Genomic DNA, 24,149 nt, shown 5'->3' on the forward strand with positions numbered 1-24,149 from the left:
TTTAGGCAGCTGCAAGGTTTTAGGTGATAGTGACGATTTTGCAGGTTGGTCAACTAATTTTTGAAGATTATTCATCCAAATTAGTTCAGAAAATGAGCATTTGCTCTGTAGTTACTACCAGGCCATTCTTATTTGTAGGATACTGAGGGAACATAACTAACTTCTCAGACTTTGTGGTCTCTTGTATTTTTTTATTCAGTCCACCATGTGCCCTGCCCCCAAAGGTTTATAAAGGTTATTGGAAAGAGAAGAATTGTTTCACTGCTTATATGATTGTGGATACTTGAAGTGAAACTGTCTGGTCTTGTGTGTGCTCTGGAAGCTGACTGTAGAAATGTTTCTTGAATTATGTCTAGTTCAGTTTGCCTTCTTCAAAATTTTGTTGATGTACGCAACTAAAATGAAAAGTGGAAGTGAAACATTCTGCTGGTAACGAAGACTTGTTGCACGTAAAAATTAAGGGAAATATGATGTTTAAAGGAGTGAAAATTGTGTTTGCTTTTCCAGGTCTGTGCTGTAGTTAGAATAATCATAAAGGATAAGCTTAATTCTTTTAAGTTAATTGAAAATGTAGTAAGAGACTGGTTAGAAGCTGGAAAGGAGCACATATTTAACTATCAAGACAGACCTTGGCAAGTTTTGCATTCAGAATGTTGAGGAAGACTGACTTAAATATGAAATTCTTTGTTGCCTTTTGCACACAGATGAGAATTGGAAAAATCAGTGGTAAACCATTATGGAAAGCAACATGCTATGTTCTAGGATCAGCTCAGAGGCTGCCATTTATACTCCTGATTGGGTGTTTCAAAGCTCCTTTTGTTTGGCTAGGTAGTGAATTTGATCTCAGCACCTGACCACAGAACAGTCTGTATTGTGTGGAGCTAAAGCATATAAGGAATTTCCCTAAAGTATTCTGCTTAACCCCAGGTTGTTTGATACCTCATGGAGAGGATAGTTCTGAGTCTTTTCTTAGTGTTAGTATGTGAGCTGGGTGTAAGTCAGAGACATAGTAAAGGGTGAGTTGTGACATTCATGCTGGTGTCAGGTACAGATGCCAACATCAATAATGAAGTTCTCAGTGTATTGCAGTGCCAGGGCAAGGTAAATGCTGTTCTTAGAGAGAGTTTTAAGTAGCCTGTGATATTTGCATGAATAACGAGCCATTGTCTTTGATGTGTTCACCTATTTTATGAAGTAGCCTCAACTGATAGTCTTGGATATTTTAAGACTTGCTACTTCTTTGGCCTATCTCAAACTGCTGTTAAACAGAGAATACTTCAAAGTACAAGCTGAAATTAGTTTGTTAAATAGGCAAAATCCCTTGATTTTACAGATTGTACTTTTCTGTTAGCAACTGAAATGGTTATGAGGTTTAATTGTAATGAAAGTAACTTCAATATTTCATTCCTAACCTAGAAGATTTTAAAGACAATAGGCATACCTAAATATCTGAATATGGATTAAATACTTCCATCAGAAGTGATACTTTATTTTTGTCATTTTTATACTTGTGTTATCATGCAAAGGGAGGCTTTCAGGCATTCTCCTGGTTGTTGTTCCTTTCAGAGGAAATAGGGAAATAATGATTTGCATTTGGCAGGGCAGGCAGAAAGCTTTGTTTTTGCAATGCTGGGTGAAGCCTTGTGGTGGTTACTGGTGGGGTGCAGGGTGCAGAGCAGAGGAAAGCAGCCAGACCAGTAGCAGCTGCTGCTTCTCACACTGCAAATATCCAGCAGTGAGCCTGCTTCCTTCTTGGCTTTTCTGAATGGCTGTTGCTCATGCCAAGGCTATTGTTGTTGTTATCCTGGGCTTTGAGAATGCAGCATCATTTGGGAGCTGGTGTTTCATACCATGCAAACTTCAAGATGTGGTTGGAAAAGCATATTTGCATTTACTATGCAGTTTCCTGCTTCACCTAGTCGTATTATTGTAATTTGTTGTTTAACATTGTTGAGTTTGTAGGGCCCAGAGATGTTGAAGTGCATACCCACGGTGTTACTGACCAGAATTTTTAGGCACAGGATTCATTGCAGGTCTTTTGAGGTGTCAGCATTTGGGCTCCTTCTGTAATAGATTAAATTGTTTTGTTGTGAGATAGGAAATGCTGTTTGGGCATATGGACCTTGCCACTAAGTCTGCTCACTGTGTCAGATTTCTGTTGAGTGTGAAGATGACTCTTAGGTCAGAAACAGGTGAAAAAGTATTGCTCATCTGGCTTTATATTAGAACTGTTCTAAAAGCTTTATTCTGTTTAAGGATATATGTTTATATGTAAACCTAAATGTTTTTTGAGTCAGGGATTTTTGCCACATTTCTTTAATGTCTTTAAATGCTACAGAACGAATAATTAATTTGATATTTATGTTTGCAATGCTTACTAAGTGCACTTAAGTTTTGTTTCCTCTGTTATTTAGTTTGAAAATGTTGCAGGATAAGGTTTCAGCCAATCAGTAATACATTTAAGAAGCTGCAGTTAATGTTAGTCATGGAAAGGGAAGTGGTATTAACTCCTCCTCGTCATCTTTGATAGCCTTGTTAGCAATAACATTACTTTCAGGAGGTTTGAGATTTCCTAGTAGATGGTTTATTTACTAGAGAAAATCAATGCTTGAATTCACATCAGCTTTTGAACTGTTTTACAAACTTTATCCGACTTGCAGTGTAACAGAATTTTTTAGGATGAAATGTTTCCTAAAATATTTGGTAAATTCTTTTTTAAAATGTCTTATCTGTTGCATGTGTCTTGCCTTGCTTTCTTCACCCGAACATCAAATCCTGTACATATTTTATATGTTCTGCATATTTTATATGTTCTGTACATATTTTATATGTTCAAGCACCCGTAACAGACCGTCTCAACTCCTTTGGTTTCCCACTTATTTTTTGCTCCAAGCTTAGAATGGAACAGGAATACTGAAAAGGTAAAGCAGCATTTCTCTAATGCTAAACTTTTGATGCAGGAGTTGTGTAGGTTTTGTAAAATGCTGGGTGAAAGAGTACATAACTGAAAATGCCATCTAGATTCCAGAAAGAATTTCACTGCTTTACTGGATCTTTTTTGGGGGAGCATATACTGGATCTTTTTTGGGGGAGCATATAAGATGCACAGCTGGTTTTAGAAGCTTCTGCCTATGTTCATAAAGAGTGTCAGAAGTAAGGAGTAGACTGCCGTCAGTCAACATGGTTCTCTTAGTAGATAAGACTGAAGCAGAGCTATGGAAAAAAGGAAGAACAATTCCACCTCTGTATTAAATGCATCAGGGAGCTTAAAGTTACACTTTGTGCTTCACAGCAGAATGTTGTGCTAAATTAGAAATTGTGATATGCTCGCCCACAGTTGTTGAGCATCGTGCAGCTGTGATTGATTTAGTCACAGGCACAGTGCTGGGCTGCCTGCTCTGCCTTTGAAGCTACCACAGCCCTGGAGTTGCTCTGAGTGGCTCATTAGTGTTCATTTCTTTTTCCAGTCAGAGGGATGAGAGTTGTGGGCAGTGCCTTTTTTTCTGGTGGCATAGACTTGTCTTTGAAAGATATCAGAGAGACACAGAAAACCCAGAATCTTCAGGAATTTTTGGTAACATAATTTGCAGCTTGTCAGGAGGCTACAGTTGTCCTGTGTTTGAGGATCTTTCAGAAATTGTTGGGAATATCTGACAGGATTCTCCTGAGTGGCTGTTCACTTTTTTGGACTAACGTTGGAATCTGCAGGAACTCCTGTCTGTTATCTCTGATTAATGCAAGTTGTAATAGATGACCATTTATTCCTAAGTTCTGCGCTGTAATTCTGAGCACAGCAAATGTTTTTAATGTAATTAGGGCTTCTAGAAATCTTCTGGGGAGCTCTTTATATGCAAATCTTTTAATAACAAAATATTTTTAGAAGTGATGATTTTTCTAATATAGAATTACTTACTTTGTCATGTAATTTTAAAAATTTTTTGGTTTTGTTTGGGGAAGACTCTGGCTTTGGCTGCCTATCTAACATTACCTTCACTTTGGTCTTTTCCTCAGTTGAATGTCCAATGGAACTTGCTAAGCAATGAGTAAAAAAAATTCCAGAAGCAGATTTCTGTGCAGATTTTCCTTTTATATTGTTTATAAAGTAGTTTGGTTCAGATAGAGGATAAATGATGTGAGGCCGAGTACTTGAGAAATCTGTTCTTAATATATATGATGCACGGCCATTTAGATTAGTTAAGGCTGTATTACTGTCTGAATTTGTTTTAACTTTTTGTAATTTCTGCCCAATTACTGAATGCCTGTATCATTGAATATATGCAAAAAGACTGTTTTATGCAGTATGACAGTGTAATATCCCTGACTGGGACCTTGCTTATGTATAGTGATGCTAGTAAATAACTGAATGTTCCATAGATACGAAATACTCCATGATTAAGTGTCATAGTCAGCTTTCAGCAAAAGTTATGTCAAAGTTTTCACTCTTCCATTCTCTCCATGCTCCTGCTTGCTGTAGTATGTGATGTCCCAAATTGCTGTCAATGGTGCCCGACCAGGTTGTAGAAAGAAGAGAGTAACTAAGGAGAGACTGCCAGTCTGGCCTAATGAATGTTCCACAGGAGACAGAGACTGAACACGGGCAGAGCAAATCAGTAAAAGCTGCCAGTGGAGTGAGGGTGGGTTGGGAAAACTCTGTAACAGGAGGGTAGCAAAGATTGTCCATGCTGTTCCATTGTAAAAAAAAATTGAGTTATTTTTGCATTTTTTTAGGAAAGAAACCCCCGGCCATTAATGGCATACTATCCTAAAGACATAGAGGTGACAGATTGGTTTTGTGTAGGGTTGAGGGCTTGCATACACAGTAAACAAGTCAGGAAGCTCTGAAATGTTGCTTTGATTATTCCTTGTCTCCCATTCTTTTGGTGTATTTGTTCATGTAAGTAAACAATACTTTTTAGCTGTATAAATTTTATAACTGTAGAAGAAACAATTACAAAGCAAAGCAGACATGCTAAATTAAGAAACATCTTTAATTATGTTGTTTATTTTTATAGGAGAAATATGGTGATTTTGAAATGTTCCACTCTGAGGGTGCCTGACAGGTTACATTGTATATTTTTTATTCCACTCACGGCATATTCTTGCGTACTTTTGTTACGTGCCTGGAAGTTCTTAGCTAGTTCACTGACAAAGCACCTTTGTGTTTGGAGTAGGTTTACTTTTTTAAAAAACTTGGTTTAGCAGAATTTGTTTTAGTGTACGCATGAGAACAGATTGTCCAAAAGTCAGTAGCACTGAAAATATGCTGCAACAAATCCCAGAGGTTTTTCACTTTGTTGTACATAATTTAGCCTTACTTACAATTATTTGTTTTCTTCCACAGACTTGGATAACAGACAAGGAGAATGCATGTATCATATTCTTCTCCTAACCCATTTTAAAGAAATTAATTAATGAAATCAAATTTTGGATATAACTGTAGATCTTCACAGACTATCAAAATACTGGATTCAGAACAAAGTGGTCTTGGGCACTATTTTTACTGCTTTCATAGAAGAATTAACTTGCATTTCTGCTGAGCATCTGTGACTGTCAACTCTTACTCAGAAGCATATTGCTAAAATTTCACTTCCTGATAGGACAGAGAATTCAATTTCTGTGGGATAAAATCTAACTGAAACATTGGTGTCTGCTTTTGTAAGCAAAAAGCCATGTTTATTTTCCATGCTGCTGTTATGTAGAAATCCACAGTTGCTCTTTAGGGAGTTGTATTTTTTCCAGAGACTGCTCTGTCAGACAAAAACTGATGCTATTCACAAATAGGATTTTAGGCATGTTATTGTGTGATTTCCCCCTGCACTGGTCCATGAGTAACTGATTAAAATCTTGTTTAACAGCCTAGTCATTACCTTACAAATTCAGAAAATAAATAGCTTATCTAATATCTTGAAATAACCATCTGCCTGGGGCTTGAGAAAGGGTATTGCAAGAAGTCTAGTTCACAGCAATTTAATATAATTCTTCCTAACAAAAAACAATTACTAATTGCCTTGTGTCCTGAACTGTGAAGATATATTCCAGACTGCTTGATTTTTATCTTACCCAGTATAAACACGACTTTATGTTCCATCGTGTAGATCTCATTTGGAAGAAAATTGGTGTCTTGGACATGATAATCAATAGAATTCATAATCGTAACTATATATCAAGGCATTTATGTAAAGACAGTTTGTATCTAGTTTGTAAAGACAGTTTGTATCTAGTTTGTATCTTTTTTTAGCTAGTAGCTTTTCAAAATACTGTCAGTTGGAGAATAACTCTATTTTTTGTAGTATGCTTTTGGTTTGTTTCCTTTCACTTTGTTATCCTTTGTATCCTTTGTATGCTTTTGGTTTGTTTTTCTTCACTTTGTTTTCTTTTTTTTTTTTTTTGCTTATGAAGACTTCCCCTTTCTTTCTTTGAAATTATGCTGATTCTGTTTAGAGATGAGCAGAGCGGTATGCAGTACTCAAGCAAAGAAGGCTTAATTACCTCTGCTTTTCTCTGTTTAGCAACTTTTAATAGCTGCTTATTAAGCAAACAATTTAATGGAGTTAACACCAATTAGCAATCTTTCTGGTAAGAAGTTCTCAAAAGCATTCCAGTATGTTTAATTACCTCAGGAGACTTAGTGTGCCAGTCAGCAATGGTCAGCTGTTCTGCCTCTTCCCCTCCACATCTCCCTCTGCAGCTCAGACCTGAATTTCTCTGCAGATTGTCATAGATGGTGCTTTCTGCTAACATGTTTTCCTCTGCCAACAGCAAAATTCAGTAGGAAGGAAGAAGATTGTTATGCTCGGTGTCATTTCTGCAACTGAACTTGCAGCTCTCCAGCAGGAAAAAAGGAAGTCAGTGTTTGTTTCAGGCATAAAGGGGTTGTAAGCCTCTGAGTACAAAAGAAGTGCTTCATACATTGTGTTCAATATTTCTCTGGTGCATTTGTATCCTGTCTCTGAAGATTGTCTTTTGTTTGGTTCTACATGTCTCTTCTGTTGAGTACAAGAGCTTATCAAAATGATTTTGTATGATCTACTGCTGTTTAGTTTGTCTACAGGTAAAATAGTAGCTTTAAGAAACAAAGACCTTCAAGAAACAAAGTCAGTATTTTTCAGACAGAATTGAATGCAGCTGTTTCTCTCCTAGAACATATTTATGAAATATTGTATTGATGAGGGAAGAGAAAACCCAATGTGCTCTGGTAGGCTGAGTTAAAAAGGCCCCTTATGGGGAGGGGTAATTTTCTCATCTTTGGTAAACACGTGATGTTAAATAGCAAACAATTGGAGGACGTTGTGTCAGGAATCTGTTGGCTCTGTGTGACCAAGCATTCCTGTGGATCCAAACAAGGCAAAATTTTCCTGATTTCTGCTAAAACATTTCACATATCAAATGATGAATGATATCACATTTTTGGGGGGGTAACTCTTATTAAGAAGAAACATTTTATTTATGTATTATGCATATTTATGCACAAACCTTTGGTAACATTGCTTAGATTCTAGTGAGTTACTGTATCTCCAGTTGAATATGGAATTGTGGGGATACTATTTCCTGTAGTTTCAACACATTTCTTGTCTCTCTATTGTCCCCTAACAGAAGGGGTGAACTGAGTGTGCAAGACCACAGCCTGGTGATTATGTTCATTTTGTAAGTCCTGCTTGAGGCATGTGCAAGCTGAGTTAAATATTTGCACCCATACAGAAGAACTCAAAACTGACTTATGAAATCGTCTTTCTGTTATCTTCCTGATTAGTTAATGAGGCACCAAAGGCTGCAGCTTCAGCTTGTGCTGCAGTTTGTTCTGGTGCTTTGTGCTTGTGCAGGCTGGGCAGGGCAGCTCTGGCCAGAGTTGGGACGATGCTCCCGAGAAAAGAGAGGTTGTTGAGTTACTTTGGAGGCTCAGAGGTGACAGGCAGACACAAGGCAGCAGACATGGCTGTATGTTTGACCTGATTTCCTTGTTGCTGCTTGAAGCCTCTCTGAGGTGTGGCTTCTATCAGCCACATCTTCATGTGGGTGGGTAATTTGCTACACTGCAGAAGCAGATTAATCAGACTCATGTACAGTGTGCAGGCAGAGCAGCATGCAGATGCACTCTTAGGTTTGGATCAAGATGATAGGGATCATTGAACAAATTCTAACATTTTTTGAAGGATAAATGTACCGTGAAACTGTTGCCCAAGTTTGCTCTAAGTTGCCATCTGGCTTATTTTCAGCAAGGTAGAAAACTGTTCTCAACAGCTCCTCCTCCCTTCTGGGTCTTCCTAGGCTACTGCAGGTGTTTTTCATATGTAGGTCAATGGGCCTGTGCTCAGGTATTGTTGTATGAACTTGGCATATATTGAGGCATAGATGTGGTTTATTATGTAGCAATACATATGGGAATAAAAATAAAATATTGTGAGAACATATAAATCTTCAGATCTCATTTGTATCAAGATGTCTGTGTGAAAAATGGGACTAAAATCCTACTTGTCTTCATTTTAATTTTCTGTAATTGCTTGTGTTTTGTTTCCTCAAATATCTTTTATTTATGAGATCTTATTTGTGCTCATGTGTGTACTTCTTTAAATGCATGTATGGAAGTACACAAATGCTGATCTAATTTGAAAAGTGCAAGTGGATGTTAAAGCATATAAAATATCTCCTTTTATGGAAGTCCTTACCCTCTTGCTCTTTTTTGGAGCCATTTCAAATAGGTCTGCAGGTAGAAAGCCCTTTCAGGTAAGAAGAACATGTGCTTGTGTTTATTAAAGGAGATTTTTTTAAAGGGTATATGAAGTTGCATGTGCTGGAGAGTAGGCAGGAATTAGAAATTAGTTGTTACTAGTTTTTAGAATAAAGGAATACTAGCTTTTAGCATAAAAAGCTGTGAAAATTCATGTTATGGAGCTAGTTATTTAATTTGTCACCTCATTGGTCTGAATTTGTGGAATCACCTATTCTTGTTTGGCCTGGAAGGGTGCACACAAATGATGGCAAAAGGAATAATTAATTTACAGGCAATGCTTTAGTAGCATCATAGGTTGCATTTTTAGTAAAGTAGATTTTTGTATTATCTCTGCATGTATTTGCAAAATTTTGTTGCAATTTGAAAAATTGTACTCAGCTTTCAACTTTTTAAATTAAAGTTGTGGGGTTTTATGTTTTCACTTGATGGTTTCTGTGAATTTTTGGTTATCTGTACTTGGACTAGCATATACTTAATTTTTACCCCAGTCTAGCGCTCTTGCAGTTGTGTTTTTGGCTTTTAATAGTCATGTAATATTTATTTCAATTGCCAAGCTAAAAGAATTCTATTAATCAGGTTTTACTACAACACATAAACCTTTGTAAGGGATCAGTAAATCATTAACCATGTGGTCTTGTATCAAACAAGGGAATTTAAAGAACACAAGTGTTTAAGTTTGTTCGTTGTAACTTACTTGTTGTACCCAAAACGTAAGTTTGTTTTTGTTTTTCTGTTGAAATAATTACAGTTCTTGGGGAAAAAAAAGAAGAACAGAGAAGCTGTTAGTGCAGAGATTAAATTTTGCTGTCATAATTTATATTGTCTTCTGACTTCTATATTCTCAAAACCTGCAGATTTAAAAGCCAATGAATTTTGCAATTGTTTACGCCAGTACATTTAGTAAACTTAAGCAATGTTTGTTGCATTGATTTCTCTCTGTTTATTACTTGAGACTGATTACGTACTGTTACTTAAGTATGTTAATAATTTTACTCTGCTTCCTAGGTAAGCTACTCCTGGCAGGTGTGAGAGACAAGGTTTTGACTGATTGATTGCATTCTGTCCTACCTTGAGGCAATGCCCCAGCTCAGTGTGCGGTTCCATGGAACAGCTGATGCTGTTCAGAAAAGGTTGGAATTCTTTTGGGCGTTCTGTGTAAGCCCTGAATTTGCTTCAGGGTTTGCACCTTCTGTTAGGTGTTGCTGTAGGTAGCTACAAATAAATGAGATCTGAGCTCAGTATTTTTCATATTAAGGTAGAACTTCTTTGAATTTAAGAACTGAACTCTACTGGGATGGATTTGGGTTTTTCAGGGTGTTATTCGTTGCATTAATTCTGCATATTAATTTCACTTCATATATGGAATATTTTCTACAGCTTTCCAGCCAAAATATGGATAAAGTTGAAGGTTATCTAGGGTTGCAAATAATTTTTGCAATACACTGAATGTTTTTTCTAAGATGCTTTTGTTATGCTGCTCTTAAACAGATCAATGAAATTGATGGTTTACTATCTTGTCTCTTTTTCTACTATTTCCATACTCTTCTCTTTCCCTTCCCTCTGCTTTTGACTGCAACTTAGATAACAGCATCTTGCATCTTATTTTTGATCATGACTGCAGTTGTAGTGCAGTAACTTATGTAACACATTTTCATTAATTACTTTTTTGGCTTGTAAAAACATTTTCAAAAAAGCCTGTCTTTTCTTCCATTCTCCTTCCGCACATGAAAATTGGTAACTCTTCACAAGATGTTTTAAAACTTGGTAAATGCCATAAAGCCATATAAAACTTTTTTGAATGCATTAATCCTCAGAGAATCTCAGATATCTCTATTATTAAATCACTGAAAGGAAAGGTGAGGCTTCTTACCAAAACAATGTGGAATTTTGCTGGAACTTTAGAAGACTGGCAGTGTCAGAGAGTTTCTTTGCTCTAGCTATGGGACAGATGTGTAGACTTTCATAATAGATCTCACTTAAAAGTATGGGTTGCCATTTATTTGGGGCTACACATGGCCATGCAGGTAGATTTTTAGGTTTTTTTTCCTTATAAGGTTGTGCATACAAATTTCTCCTTGTCTAAAACGTAGTTTGTTAGGAACTGCAAGATACAAAGCAATTGTATACAACGTAGTGTAGCTTTACAGAGATCCTCATTCTGGAATGAACATGCCTGTTCTTGTTGAGATGAATTCTTTCTTCTGGATGGTTATTGCCCTGTTCTCAAGCTCTGGGCTTCTACAGGCATACTAATTCTTGGCACCCTGTTCTCTTAGCATGCCTTAAGTTCCACTGAAACTCGTCTCGTGTGATGGTAAAAACATACAGATTTTGCCAAGGAATTGCTTAGGAGAAGTTTATTTGTATGCATGAATGAATACAGATATTCTTTACTATTGACACAAGATACATGTTGAAAGGAAGTAGAACTTGTGCACAGGTAATCCTCTCTGGGATTTGATCAGGACTTTCCAAGGGTTTCTTCACCTTACCTTGTTTCTTGTTCTGTTCTAATTTACCTCATGCTTTGGGATGTAAATGTGCTGTGTCAGCACCTTCCTTAGTACGGAGTGCTTCCTAGGAGAAAATAGGATGAGGACACAGTATTTCATAAATAAGGATGACATTTTTATTTGCATTTGTGAATTGGAGCCTCAGTATCAGAGGGTAGGGGAGGCAATGATGATGACACAGTTGTTTTTGTAGGATCTGCCTTTGCAAAGAGATGGTAGATGCTGATTGAAAAGGGACCACTGAATGTCAAACTTGTGCTTTGACAAACTTGTAGAAAGTCACCATTGCATAAGAACACATAATTTGGCCAGCTCCTAAACACTGAAGAGAAGTAAATTTATAGACTTGCTTAAAAGAAAGATTTCAAATTGAATTTCTGACATGCCTGGATGGAAGACTTTTCCTTTAATGCCTTGACACCTTCTCCTTTAAACAAATCTTAAGAATAACAAATTTAAATGTTAAAGAAGAAAATAAGGACAAATTGAAAACTTAACTGATGGTTACTAAGCTAGTAGGAAAGTGGGTCAGTAGCGTAGTCTGGTGTAGGCTGTGTGTAATGTTATCATAGGTAAAGGAAGTGAGAAAACCTGCATCTGCTTACAATATGGTGAGTGTACTAAGCTCCCAATTTACAGTGATACCACTTGAAGTAAACTAGAAAAGCCTTGGTTTTCAAAGTTGAGTTCTCTTTTCATGATAGCCTCATCTTTGTCATGTATGCAAGTACTGTTGTTCTTTTGTCTCCAGTCTGTTTTCTCTAGAGAGAATTTTTGAATAGGAATGAAATTTTTCTGAGCATATTCTCCTAGTCTGAAAAGTGTTGATTTTTTTTTTTTTGATAGTGTTAACTGAGTAAGTTTAAAAATATTTTAGAGGCAATGTTATGGCCTTGGTTTGATATTGCTAGTAAAATTTTATTTGCATGAAGAGAACGTCAGCAAACATATTTAATGCCAGAAGAGGATTTTTTATGTTTGTCTGTTTTCATAGTAACTGGAAACTTTTCTAAATGTAACCTTATATGTGTTAATTAAAATTTCAGTAAAGAAATTTAAGTTAATGAAGGGAGAAGACTATTTTCTTTGTTTTGTAGAGCAAATAGAGAATTTAGCATTTTGTTGTGAGCAGTATGGCATAAATATGCTCCTGTTTTCTGGTATCAGCTGTATGTCAGTTGTACTCAGTATTTTTTAGAAATACAGAACAGAAGAACGCTGTCTGCCTCCTCCCAGCAGATGATTTGGCATAAAAAATACTTAAAAATTGTTACAGACAGAAAAAAAATTAAAGCGAAGATTTACAGCCTACAAGTCACTGTGTTGGTATAGAAAATACTAAAACATTTGTGCTGGTTGATAGATGTGACTGACATGGAATAGTTGTTTTTTGGATGTCAGCTTTTAGGGTATTGCATTTAGGGCATGAGAACAGAGATAAAGCCTGGAGTATGTATGTTCCTTACATTTGATTAAATCAAAGTGAAATTACAAGGCAGAATATTATTACCAAATACTGTTTCTCAGAGATGTGAATGAACAGCTTCATATGTATTTTATTGCCTGTGAAAGCCATAGCCCAGCAATAGGACACCTAACAAGATAGAAATCCCAGCATATATGAAAACAATTCTGATGTATTAAAATTGGTTTTTTTCTATATGTTGTACTTGCATGTATTTCTATGGGAAGCAGAATCACATTTCTTGTGAAATTAGCTTCCTGTGGTTTTTGAAAATGGAGTCTAATTGAATGTATTGAAGTAGAATTAATCTTTCATGATTCTGGTTTATTTTTGTTTATGTTTAATGAAGGGCAAATGGCTTTTTTAACTCTAGGAAGTTGCTTCCTTTTTGATATTGAAAATGATGGACTGCCTGTCTGTGTTGATACTTGATACATTAAGAGGAGGTAATGTAGTGGAAACACTTGTCTGTGGCAGTTTGACTCAGTGCCTGTTTTCCTGCTGCTGTCTGGTGGGGAGAGCAAACAGCACCTTCAGTAATGCAGTGCAAGGGATACAGCTCCATTTGCAGTATGTGTCCAGGAGAGTTGGAAAAACCTGGAATATTATTTTTCATGCATTAGTATTTTCAAATATGATAGACACAAATCAGTGTTAGTGTTTGAATTCTTACGTGACAAAACTTAAATATTATTATACACTTAAATATTATTTATTTAAATATAAAATTTATAAATGCCATAAAGAATGTGTAATGAATCTCAGAAGTAAAAGTGTCATTGTCTGGGAAAAGCACACTGCCCTTCATTTCTTCTTGACTTTTTCCAGTGTGTGTCGGGAATATACAGTGGGGTTTAAATGAGGCCTGAAGAGTAGATTATGAATCACCTAATGTCATTGGTTACCTTTAAGGATCTTATATCAATATTCTTTTGCAATTGGTTATAACTTCAGTTGTCACAGTCTTATATTATAAAATGTCTTTTTACTTTCTTTCTCTTTCCTTTGAGCTTTCCTTAAGTATGTCTGTTTCTTCTCTTCAGAAAGCTGTTGTCTCATCTGCCAATAATAAAAATTTTTAAAAGTCCCTAAAGAGCAAAACAGTCCTAAACACAAACTCATTTGGTTTTGTGTAGCCAAGTGTCATAGTTTGTCAGCTTTGGGACAGATTCTGTTATGCTGCTTTTTTATAGCCTTGTGTGTTTTAGTTGTTAATGCATGTTCTGGCGCCAGGGTTTTGGAAAAGGGTCAAAAAAACTGGAGCTGAAATGAAGGCACAGCATAAATTAGGGCAGTGTTTGGGGCAGATGTGCACTTAGCAGACACCTTGAGCTTGCTGGTGTGCGTTTGTAGAGATGTGGTGTCTGTTTGTGATGAGCACTGACTGCTGCCTGAGTGGGCTGTGCCTGGAGATGGGGCTTCCCCAGGCTCATGGGGAGGCCTTGGAGAAAGGACAAATTGTTGGCTTGCTGGCACTGGTGTTTGAAACTGTTCTGGGAGATGTTGTGGAGAGATCTTTTCGAGTTTGCTATTACTTCATCTCCTGCTGTAGTGTTGCAAAGTTCTGTTTTAGGTTTTGTAAGGCTACAAAATACACTCGAAAAAAACTTGGAAAAACACTTGATAGTTATTAATTGCAACAGGTTGTCTAGGACACATCCTTGTCCTGCACCTCCTAGTAGTGAAAGCCAGGATCTAAACAATGAGGTGGAGTTTTCCACTCCAGTAGTGTAGATGTTGTTCCATTCAGTGTTTCAGTGCTCGGTCTGTGCTGTGCTGCTGGCGGATTCAGCTGGAGTGTGGGGTGCGTCAGTGCTGGGGCTGTGCAGGGCACCTCTGCCTCTCGAGGGTCTCCTCCTCCTCCTCCTCCCCTGCACCTTTGCTGTCAGAAGTGTTTGTGCAGGTGCACAGAGATCAGATTCAGACCGGATCAGTTTCCTGAACCTTCCTGCAGCAGGATGGTACAAATGCGCTTGTGTTGGTACCAGGAAGAAGATGGTACAGGGACAGAAATGAACAGCAGGGGCAGGAACAATTAGAAATCCTTTTAGCATTAATCTTTGGCTTATTCTGCCTTAGAGCATATGTGGAATTATTGTCTTGGCTCTTCCTTGCATCCCAAATATGCCCATGCTGTTGGGGAGCAGCTGACAGTGTTTGAAGCTGTACAGGTGGTGTTTGTACAAGGTGTGCTGTTCAAGCAGTGGAGAGTTTCCCTTGTTGTGTGGTTCTGTACGCAGTGACTAGAGGTGGAATAGCACTACTTTAAACTTTTGTGTAAATTATATCTAACTCATTTTGATAGCAAGAGCCATGTGTTTGTAGCAGGGACTTTTTGTTAAGCAATCAGTCTGAGATAAATTTAACGTGATAGAACTTATTGTAGGTTTTGGAGTTGTTTAATTACTGAGTTTCTTCTTTTTCTACTCTGAGTGATTGCATTGCATGACTTTATGCACAGAGTATATGCTCAGTGTGTACTCATTGTCTAAGAATTGCCTCCTATTTTATTCACCACTCTAACACCTATGAAATACATGCTGGAAAAGTACACCATTTCCTACTGTTTTTTTGGGCCCAGAAATACATTTGCCAGAATGGTATCAGCCAAGATGTATCTAAGATATGTGCAGCTCTGGTTTATTCTAACATCCTGATAATTGTATATCTTACTAGCTGTGTTTGGTTTGAGCAAAAGCATAATGCTGATATGGTATCTCCCAAGATCAATGGCTATTTAATTGTTTAATTTTTTTTTTCTTCTTTATAGGATTGGGTTTTTTTAAAGGCTCTTTACGTCTAATTTCCATCAAATAAGCCAAGGTGAACTGAGACACCATAAGTAGATTTGTCAGCCTGGTTTATCACTTGGTGAAATTCATCATGAGAAAAATATTTAGCAGCATATTAGTAGGAGCAAAACTGCCAATTATGCAATCTGGAGTTGGAGTGCTAACAGCAGAGCAGTTCACGTAAGCTTCTGGAAGTAAGCTAGTCCTTAACCAGCCAACAATCTGTACTACTAAATTTTCACAAAGGCTAATAGGACTCTTTAAAGAAAATTATATTTGTACATACTTAAAATTATTGGTTTGTTGAATGGAGCTAAAAGGAAGTGTTTCATTATGGTGTTATTAAATAAAGTAAATCTATGCATTCAGTGCCTTTGTATTTCTGAAAGTATAAACATAGGCTGGCAAATTTAATACTCAAATCCTAACAGATTATATATATTAAAAAAAGAGTGCCCAGGTGCTTTATTTTAATCTTCTTTCATAGTAAATACTGTGTTACATCTTTTCAATATAGGTTTCAGTTCTATAATTTTGATATGATCTCTTAAAGTATAAATACATCTTGACAACATGTTGTTACAGGAACTGTGAGGGAACTGATGATGCTACAGATGGTGCTCACAGAGGATTAAATTTGATTCCTTGGTTGGAACAGTTAATAATATGAGTGCTAGATCAAATGGTGTAGAAGAGTGAAGTAATTCAGTAATGCCAGCAATGTCATGCTTACATGCCTGATTCATGGATATGGGATATTATTATGAATCACATGTGAAAACAAATATATCAGAGGAAACACTGACGTGATTAAAACTTTAAGTTTAGAGATGTATACCTATAGATTTAATTTTATAAGAAAATAATTAATTTTACTTTAATAAGCTCCTCCAACTTTAGAAAATTTCAATTTGTTTGTCTGAAAGTATCAGATGTTTTTTAAATTTTAAACCCGCGCCCGTAAAACTTTCTAAGCCTTTTATTAAGCTTAAAAAGAAAAATAACGTGCTAAAATCCTTTTCTCCAGTGCTTCCCTCCCTTCACCTTTTTCACACTTGGAAGCTGTGAACTACCTTTTCAGTATGAAAAAATCTGTGACTTCATAATATCAACCATATTATCACAGTTGCTATATTTTGCAGACACTGTCTTCCAAAAAGGAATTTAGTGGTTCATGCTCCTTCTAGGTCTTTAGCCATACTTGAATTGAAATGAATACACTCAATATTGATTATAGGCTTTCACCAGATATCTGGAGCAGACTACCAGGTTAATGTATTAATAAGGATGGAATTCTGAGCAAGAAAATGAGTTTTTAGTAAGAAAATGGTTACCAGCATATTTGCTTTTGAAATCACATGGGCATGTTATCAGATATTTGAAGGTCACCTGTGTATATCACTTTTCTCATTTCCTGACCAAATTAAGAAAGTGGCTTAAATGCTATGCTGCTGCTCCTTCTTAAGAGCTGACAAATTCTTGGGCAGATTAAAGTATATAATCAGGGATATACTGCATCTTTTCCAGCTCCCTGCTGCTAGAAAAGAGCAGTAAAGAACTAATCAGACCTAAAATACATGAAAACATAGAAGTGTGATGTTATATGTGCTTAGATGTGTGTTATGCCTTGTCACCAAGTACATATGAATACAAATCTGTAATTTTTTTCATGAGATGGATGAACGTTCTATTGACAAATTAACTCAAAATTCACTAAATCCTTTTTCTCTAAACACGTTTCTTCTAAACATATAAGGAAAATAAGACTGTCCTTTTAAATTTTGTTTGAGTGAAGGATGTGTTTATTCCAGGTGAATTCACATCATATTTAAAAGTCTGTAATTATTTTTTTTTCTTGGAACAATTTTGTAATTTTATAGTGTTGATAATCACTATAATGTGCAGAGTACATCATACATTTCTGAGGATGCATTTAAACAGTCTTTACTACCAAATCATGAAAACGTAAATCTTTAAACTACTTTAAGTATTTCCCTTCTTGGTCTTTTACTAATAAATACAAGTACAGTGAAAGAGACTTTGCTGTTGCTGAGAGCAAGTATCAGAAATCTGGCATTTTTTTTACTCTGAATATCCATCCATACGTGTTTGTAGGTTTCTGTAGTAGGTATTATAGAAGTACAAGTAAAGTTAGAAGGAGGAAAAACCAGGATTTTAGGGGCTTGCGTAAGATGCATCTCCCAGTTTCCTCTGGTTCTGCTTTGTTAGGGTTGGCAGGAGTTCCTCTTCTAAATCAGTCTACTTTGACCATTGTATACAATAATTGTTGAACTTCCTCTTCCCTTCAAACTGTGTAATTGCTCAGGGAGGGTGTGGGAAGGAGATGGAAAAGCCATGAACTCATCTTCTTGATTTTTATTTAGTCAGACAGAGCAGCACTGTAATTTTAATAATTAATTTCCTATCAGTCTAAATGAAGTATTTATACTGATATTTTCATCTTGACAGAATGATACTTGGCATGATTAACATATTCAACCCCCTTTTTGCAAATTCCTTTTTAAACAAGCATTACTGATTTGGAATAGTTGCTTTTAATGCAGTTACATTAAAGCAAAATTAATTTGCCATCAAATCTTATTCTCTAGGGAATTCCTGTCATATATTTTCCTTTGAGTTACTGTTTATTTGGGTATGAAGTTCTTAAACATTCTTCTGAGATAGTGTGTGATGTTTTGATGTCTTAATGAGCGATCAGAAAATTAAGTGCTTGCTGCTTCTTTTGAAGATTTTACCTTGGAAAGATTAGAAAAGCTTTAATATACCTGCCTTAACAATTTTGTTAATAATATTATTTGACTGAATTTCTACTTTAAATAAACTGATCTCACTGATATTCTTTTTTTTCCCAGTGCCTAGAGAATGAAGTTCAGAATTAGACAGCTTTTTTGTGGGTGTGGAGAGAGCAGAGATGAGCTAGTGATGATTTAAGAAAAAAATCAAAGCCTTGCTTGCCTCATCAAGTTTCTATGCGGGGGAAAGAATCTAATTGATCTGTATATATGAGAAGATACTGAAATAGCAGAATAAATGGACACTTTTCAGTAGTGACAAAATCAGATTTGAATCTCTCATGCGAAAATCGCTTGTTACGTATTGAAACTTGTTACGTAATGATTTATTTTAAGGCTGTTTGAAATGTCATTTTTTTACTGAAGGTGTTTAGTGGATTTTGAAAAAATCATGGCAATTTTCTTCCAGCTTATCTGCAAGTAGTTTGGGGGTTTTGTTGAATTTTTTTTTCCTGTTAAACTGCAGTATTACCAGTCGCTAAACATTACATGTGTATTCAGAAGCAAGCGCTCCAGATACCAGACTTAGTAGTCAGAAGTTTAATCTATGAATTTAATTACTGCTGTTGCATGAATTTATAAAGTCACTTGAATTTGTCATACAGAGCAATGGAAAAGCCCAGTGTGAAACATTTTTAAAATCTTTGGGGACAACAATGTTCCAAATTTCCTTTCCTGTTGCACCTTTTCCCCTTGCCCTTGCCCTGCTGTCATTAATAAGCATTTTCCTCTTCAGGAAGCTCATTTAAATAGCATCACTGATGTGGTTAGAAGATAAGGTATTCTATACTTTTAGTCAAAATTTTATCTGGTTTTTTTTAATGTTTTTACTGGAAAGATGTGCTGCAATGATGAACTTTTATTTAAATAATTAGAGTGAAAAATAATGTCACAAATTACTTTTGTCAAGTTAACTGTTAGATGCTGCTCAGCCTACTTGCCATATGGAGGAGTTTAATTATTAAGAGTAGGAGTGATTTGCTTTGGGAGCTTTTAATTGAAAGATTAAAAGAAGCTCACTCTGAGGCTGTCTCAAGCGTTTGAAGATTTTAGTGACAGGATGTATTATGTAAGGATTTGACATAAAAACATGTTTGCCTTTACTGTGAATAAATTTATTTTGAACATCAGGTAAAATTCTTAAAAACACTTGCTTTTCAGTATTTTCATTAATCCCTGTTCTATCTGACGCTCCAATTTGTACTCAGGTCTTCAAAAATTGTTGTTCTTGTAAAGGTTTTTTGCCTTGAAAGATGTCACTGAATTGATTAAGAAACTGCAGTACATTAACGTACATGTAAAACAGAAATGTCAGGGAATAGGAATCCCAGTTAGGTGAATATTCATTTGGCAGGGGGTTGAACATATTGTGGACACCTCCTTTGTGTCTGGAAAATGCAAAGAAATCCATGTCTGTCATGGCATACTGGAGCACAGTTATTTTAAGATGAGAGTATGTACTTAGGAAGCTGATGCTTTATAGTGCTTGCCTTTTCTGTGAGGCTTCCCTTTATCCCATATGGCTTTTTAGGAATGAGGAATCAGAAACCTGGAACAGCATGGTACACTTCTGAATTCATCAGCAAAAGACAGGCATGGGAACCCTGCAAGCTTCCATAGGACTGCCATATGTTAGAATAAAAAACAAGCTTTTCTTTCTTGGTGAATGCTGAACATCCTCACAGAACAAAAACAATGTGTGGTAGTCAGGCTCTTGAAATAACTGCCAACTGCTACATTGCTCTCAGTGAGCTAATGGAAAAATTTAAAGGCATTTAAATTTTAGATTTGGAAGTGTCTACCTGATTCCAGGTACCTGTGAAAAATCATGAAACTTCTGTGTGTCCCTGTATTCTTGAGAAGGCTTTTTCAGACTTTGAAAAGTTCCAGACTGAAGCTGTGGACACCTGGTTGGAGTCATTCTGTCAGCTTGGCCCAGCCATAGCTGTTGTGCTCCAGTGTCTGTATGCAAAAGGAGGTGTGTGAGAGAACTGCAGGCTTATTCCCTCTGTTGGTCTGTCAGTCCCTTTTATTCTGAAGTCTGGAACATTTGCAGCTCTTTAGGGAGAAGCAAATGCAAGGTGCATGAAAGGCTATGAGTGCATATACCTTTCTGCTTTCAAAACCCTTCTGATGATGTAGTCCTAAATAAAGTTCAGGGGCTTTGTTGAGATGAGTGCTTGAGGATAAGGGGATATTTAATTTTCCTTACTGGCTTGTATTGACAATATCACATTTTAAGTTTAACCTCTGTTGTCTTTAGGAAATGGAATACAGAGCTGTGAATCTAAAGTTGAAGGGAATTTCAAACTGAAATTCTTTTTGTAGTCTCACCTTATTTTAGTCTCACTGAAGAAGATTAAAGTGGGGGGGAAGGAGGGGTGGGATGAAAGGGTGTGAAGTGTTATTTTCCCTTTAAAGTTTTCTTTATCTTGGGTTGGATAATTGTGCCTGGTTCATTATCAGACTGTCTCCTGTGGGAGCCTCCTGTGGACTGGTGAGGACCTCCCCTCTTGCCTTAGAGCTCGGAGGCACTTACTGCCTTAAGGCGGGAAGAAGGTTTGTTTCAAAATCCTCTGCCAAATTTTGTGAGCCACGAGTCTGACATTTAGTAGTTCAGGAGAAAATTCCTTCCTTATTATGACCAGTATTTCTGAAACTTCCTTGCTTCTGAGCAACATGGAAAACTGAAGTATAAAATAACTTGTGCCTGGAGTGACCTGTCTCTTTTGTTTCCTTTGCTAATTCTTCTGTGCTTTTCCTTAAAAGAAAGCTCAAATTCCATGCTGTTGGTTCACTCCCTGAGTGAATTTATCATCTGTTCTTTCCTGTGGTGATGATTTTGGACTAAGCGTATTTATGACAACACACCAGACTAGGATGGAGAAATCGGTCTAGACATTAAATCAGGCTTGTCCTTAAAGTCCAGGAGAACGTTTGGAATTCCAGAACATATTCAGTAATGTCAATTCAAAGTAAAAAATTATCCACTAGGCTTATGATTTGTTGTGGGGCTTCAGGGGTATATTTATGGTGTTTGCTGTGTCTTGAGGCTTTGTCTCTTGGCTTTTGTCTTAAAAACCTCTCAGACATCCAGGTAACTAACCACACTCCATGTAGTATTAATTTGAATTGGTTGTGCCATGCAATTGAGGCAAACTACTGTATGGTAGAATATTCTGCAGAACTGCAGATGATCAAATTTCCATCAGCTGTTTTTTGGATTTGGTAGGGCTCCATAGGTATGCTTGTGAAATGCTTTTCACTTATTCTTTAGGTTGTGGCTTTGTAGTTCATTGTGAGATTGTTGTCTGAGGAAGGGGATGACCAGTGTTGTCAGTCTAAATGTTTAACTTTACCAGATGCAAATAAGCTTGAAAATAAATCTGGATTCTCTTCAGAGTGGGTTAATTTTTATTAGAGTTGACATGTGGTCCTGCTCTTTTTCTCATTCCCAAAAAGAGCAATTGGCACTCTATCGGTTCTTAAGAGAGAGATCAAGTGTTCTTGGAGCCAGCACATGAGACATTTGAAGCACAAGCAGCCTGTTTACTTCTCTCAAGAAAAGCCATAGCTCTTTAAAGTGCCTTCATGCTTAAATATCCTAAAAAGGCATCTTTAAGATAAGTACCCTGGTTAAGGGGACTGATCAGCCTTGGCTGTGAGAAAATGTACTCTGAGAAAATGTTTTTGGTTTGAAAAACTGGGCTTTCAGCTGAATAAAATGAAAAAAAACCCACATTTGAATGAGTGCTTGCAAACTGTGAACACGTGTATCTGAAATGTGATTCCATGTTAGAATAGAATTAAGTACAAATTAAACAAGTTGGGTTTGTTTGAGGGATCTGTTAATGTTTTGACAACTATACTTTCTTCTAACTTAAGATACAGTATAGATCATAACTTGCAATACAGAGATTTTTCTTCTGATATGATTGTATTTTAGTAAAATAATATTTTTTGTTCATGGCTGTGAGAACTTAATAATTAGAACTTTGAGGTGATTCATTGCAAGGGAAACCTTTCTACATGGAGCACCCTGTAGCCGCAGGAATAGGTCCTTCACTCCCTCAAATGATCGTAATTTTTTCATTGCAAGGCAAAAATCTAAATGCTGAGTATTGTGCAAATTAAACCTTTTGTAATAAATAAAAAATGGACAAATAAAATAGATTTTTTGAAAATTAACCCTTTCCCCTTCATATAATATCAGTTGCATTCCAAAGCTGAAAATTATATTGTTTGTGATTGGTCCAGTTTAATATTTAGTAATCAACAATAACAATAAAGATTTTATTAATTAAATATTTATTAATACTTAATAATTCAGTAGCTAATAAATATAGAAATCTTTGTATTAAGTGTTGCTTTTAGAAATACATGAAGTAGTTCTAAAAGCAACACGTCTGTTCTTGGACAGTGTCAGTGAAGTGTTCAGGTTTTTTCTGCTATGTTTTGTTTGTTTGTTTGTTTAATTGATGCCTGGGAACAGATAACAGGTTTCCTTTAACTCCTGTGTAGTAAAACTGAAGTATGAAGTAGGAATGCATTGACTCATGTCTAGCTGTGGAAGCCAGTCCTGTTAATTATGTGTCTGAGATTCCAGCTATGTCATGCTTGTTATCTTTGCACTTCCTGCTTTTGTAAGCTTATACATTCCTTTATTTTGATTTTTAATTATTTTAAAATTTGTTTTAGAAAGAAAAGCAGAATCATGCTAATCCAGCTGGTATGAAATCATAAACTAAAGAATTTATTTTTTCTGAAGATGTTTGATTCCTCTCTTTTTCTAGAAGTGCTTCCTTTACTTATATAAGTGAGCCTTTTAATAAATTCTGTAGCAACATGAAAGCTTAATTCTTTGATAGATTAGAAGGAGCAAAATTACTTATATGCTCCCTCAATTTTTACTTGCACTGATATGATTTAAGTGTAGTGTAACAATTTATGGAACTAGTCAGTGCAGTTTTATAGTGGCTAGTACAGTGGGAATTTGTTACCTTATTTAAGTTCAATTTTGAAAAAACTATTTCTGTATCTTTCTCCACCTTCTGTTCTTTGCTGGTGTTCAGTACATCAGAATTAATGTAATAGCTGCTATTAGTGAATGCCAAGGTCTGTGTAAAGCTGCTGTGGTGATGGTTGATCATCATGTGTTGTAGAATTTTGGAGCATTTGGCATGTACTTTGTAGAAGGGAAAGAACACAGATTTAGCAGTTTGATGTGGTGCAAGCTGAACCATCAGATGTGTGCAAATCATGAGCCTTCAGTAATGAATGCAAATGAAAGAGTTCTATTTTTGTCTTGGAATCCTGCTCTACAGTGACTGCAGTTTGTGATCAGTGTACAGGACTAATACATCGTGTACTACTATCAGCTGAATTCTCTTTGCAGTGTGCTTTCTGCTCTTGCAGTCCTTGAGTATTTTGTGTTCAGTAGTACTGCCTATTTAGAATTTGATCTGCAATGTGATTACCATTCCTTCATCTGTTTATGAAACTATGATTGTATGATATGACAATTCCTTCTCTTTTCCTCCACTGTTCTTTGTTTTGTTCAGACTTTCAGAAGGAGGGTGGGAAATGCAGTAGCTTTATTTGCCACTGCACTGGCATAAACTAAATGTGGATGATAAAAGAAAAAATGGAGATAGTAAGTTAGTGGGATGAAATAAATAAATGGAAGTCAAAACTATTTCAGTCTGTTTTTTGGGACTCCTTCCTGAATAAAAAAAAGAGTTGATTTGCACACACAAGCCTTTCACTTTTTTTTTGTACAATTACTATTTTACAGTTAAATTTGATATCTGTGACCTGGTGATTATGTGCAATGAAGTA

The 24,149-nt window shown here is 36.2% G+C and overlaps 1 protein-coding gene across 2 annotated transcripts in view; it reads left to right on the plus strand.

Moving 5' to 3' along the window:
- The window catches only part of STIM2 (stromal interaction molecule 2), a 70,084-nt gene that overhangs the window by 11,585 nt on the left and 34,350 nt on the right, over nucleotides 1-24,149 (plus strand). The window lies entirely within an intron of this gene.

Source organism: Zonotrichia albicollis, chromosome 5 (genome assembly GCF_047830755.1).
Source record: "Zonotrichia albicollis isolate bZonAlb1 chromosome 5, bZonAlb1.hap1, whole genome shotgun sequence".
Taxonomy (NCBI): Eukaryota; Metazoa; Chordata; class Aves; order Passeriformes; family Passerellidae; genus Zonotrichia; species Zonotrichia albicollis.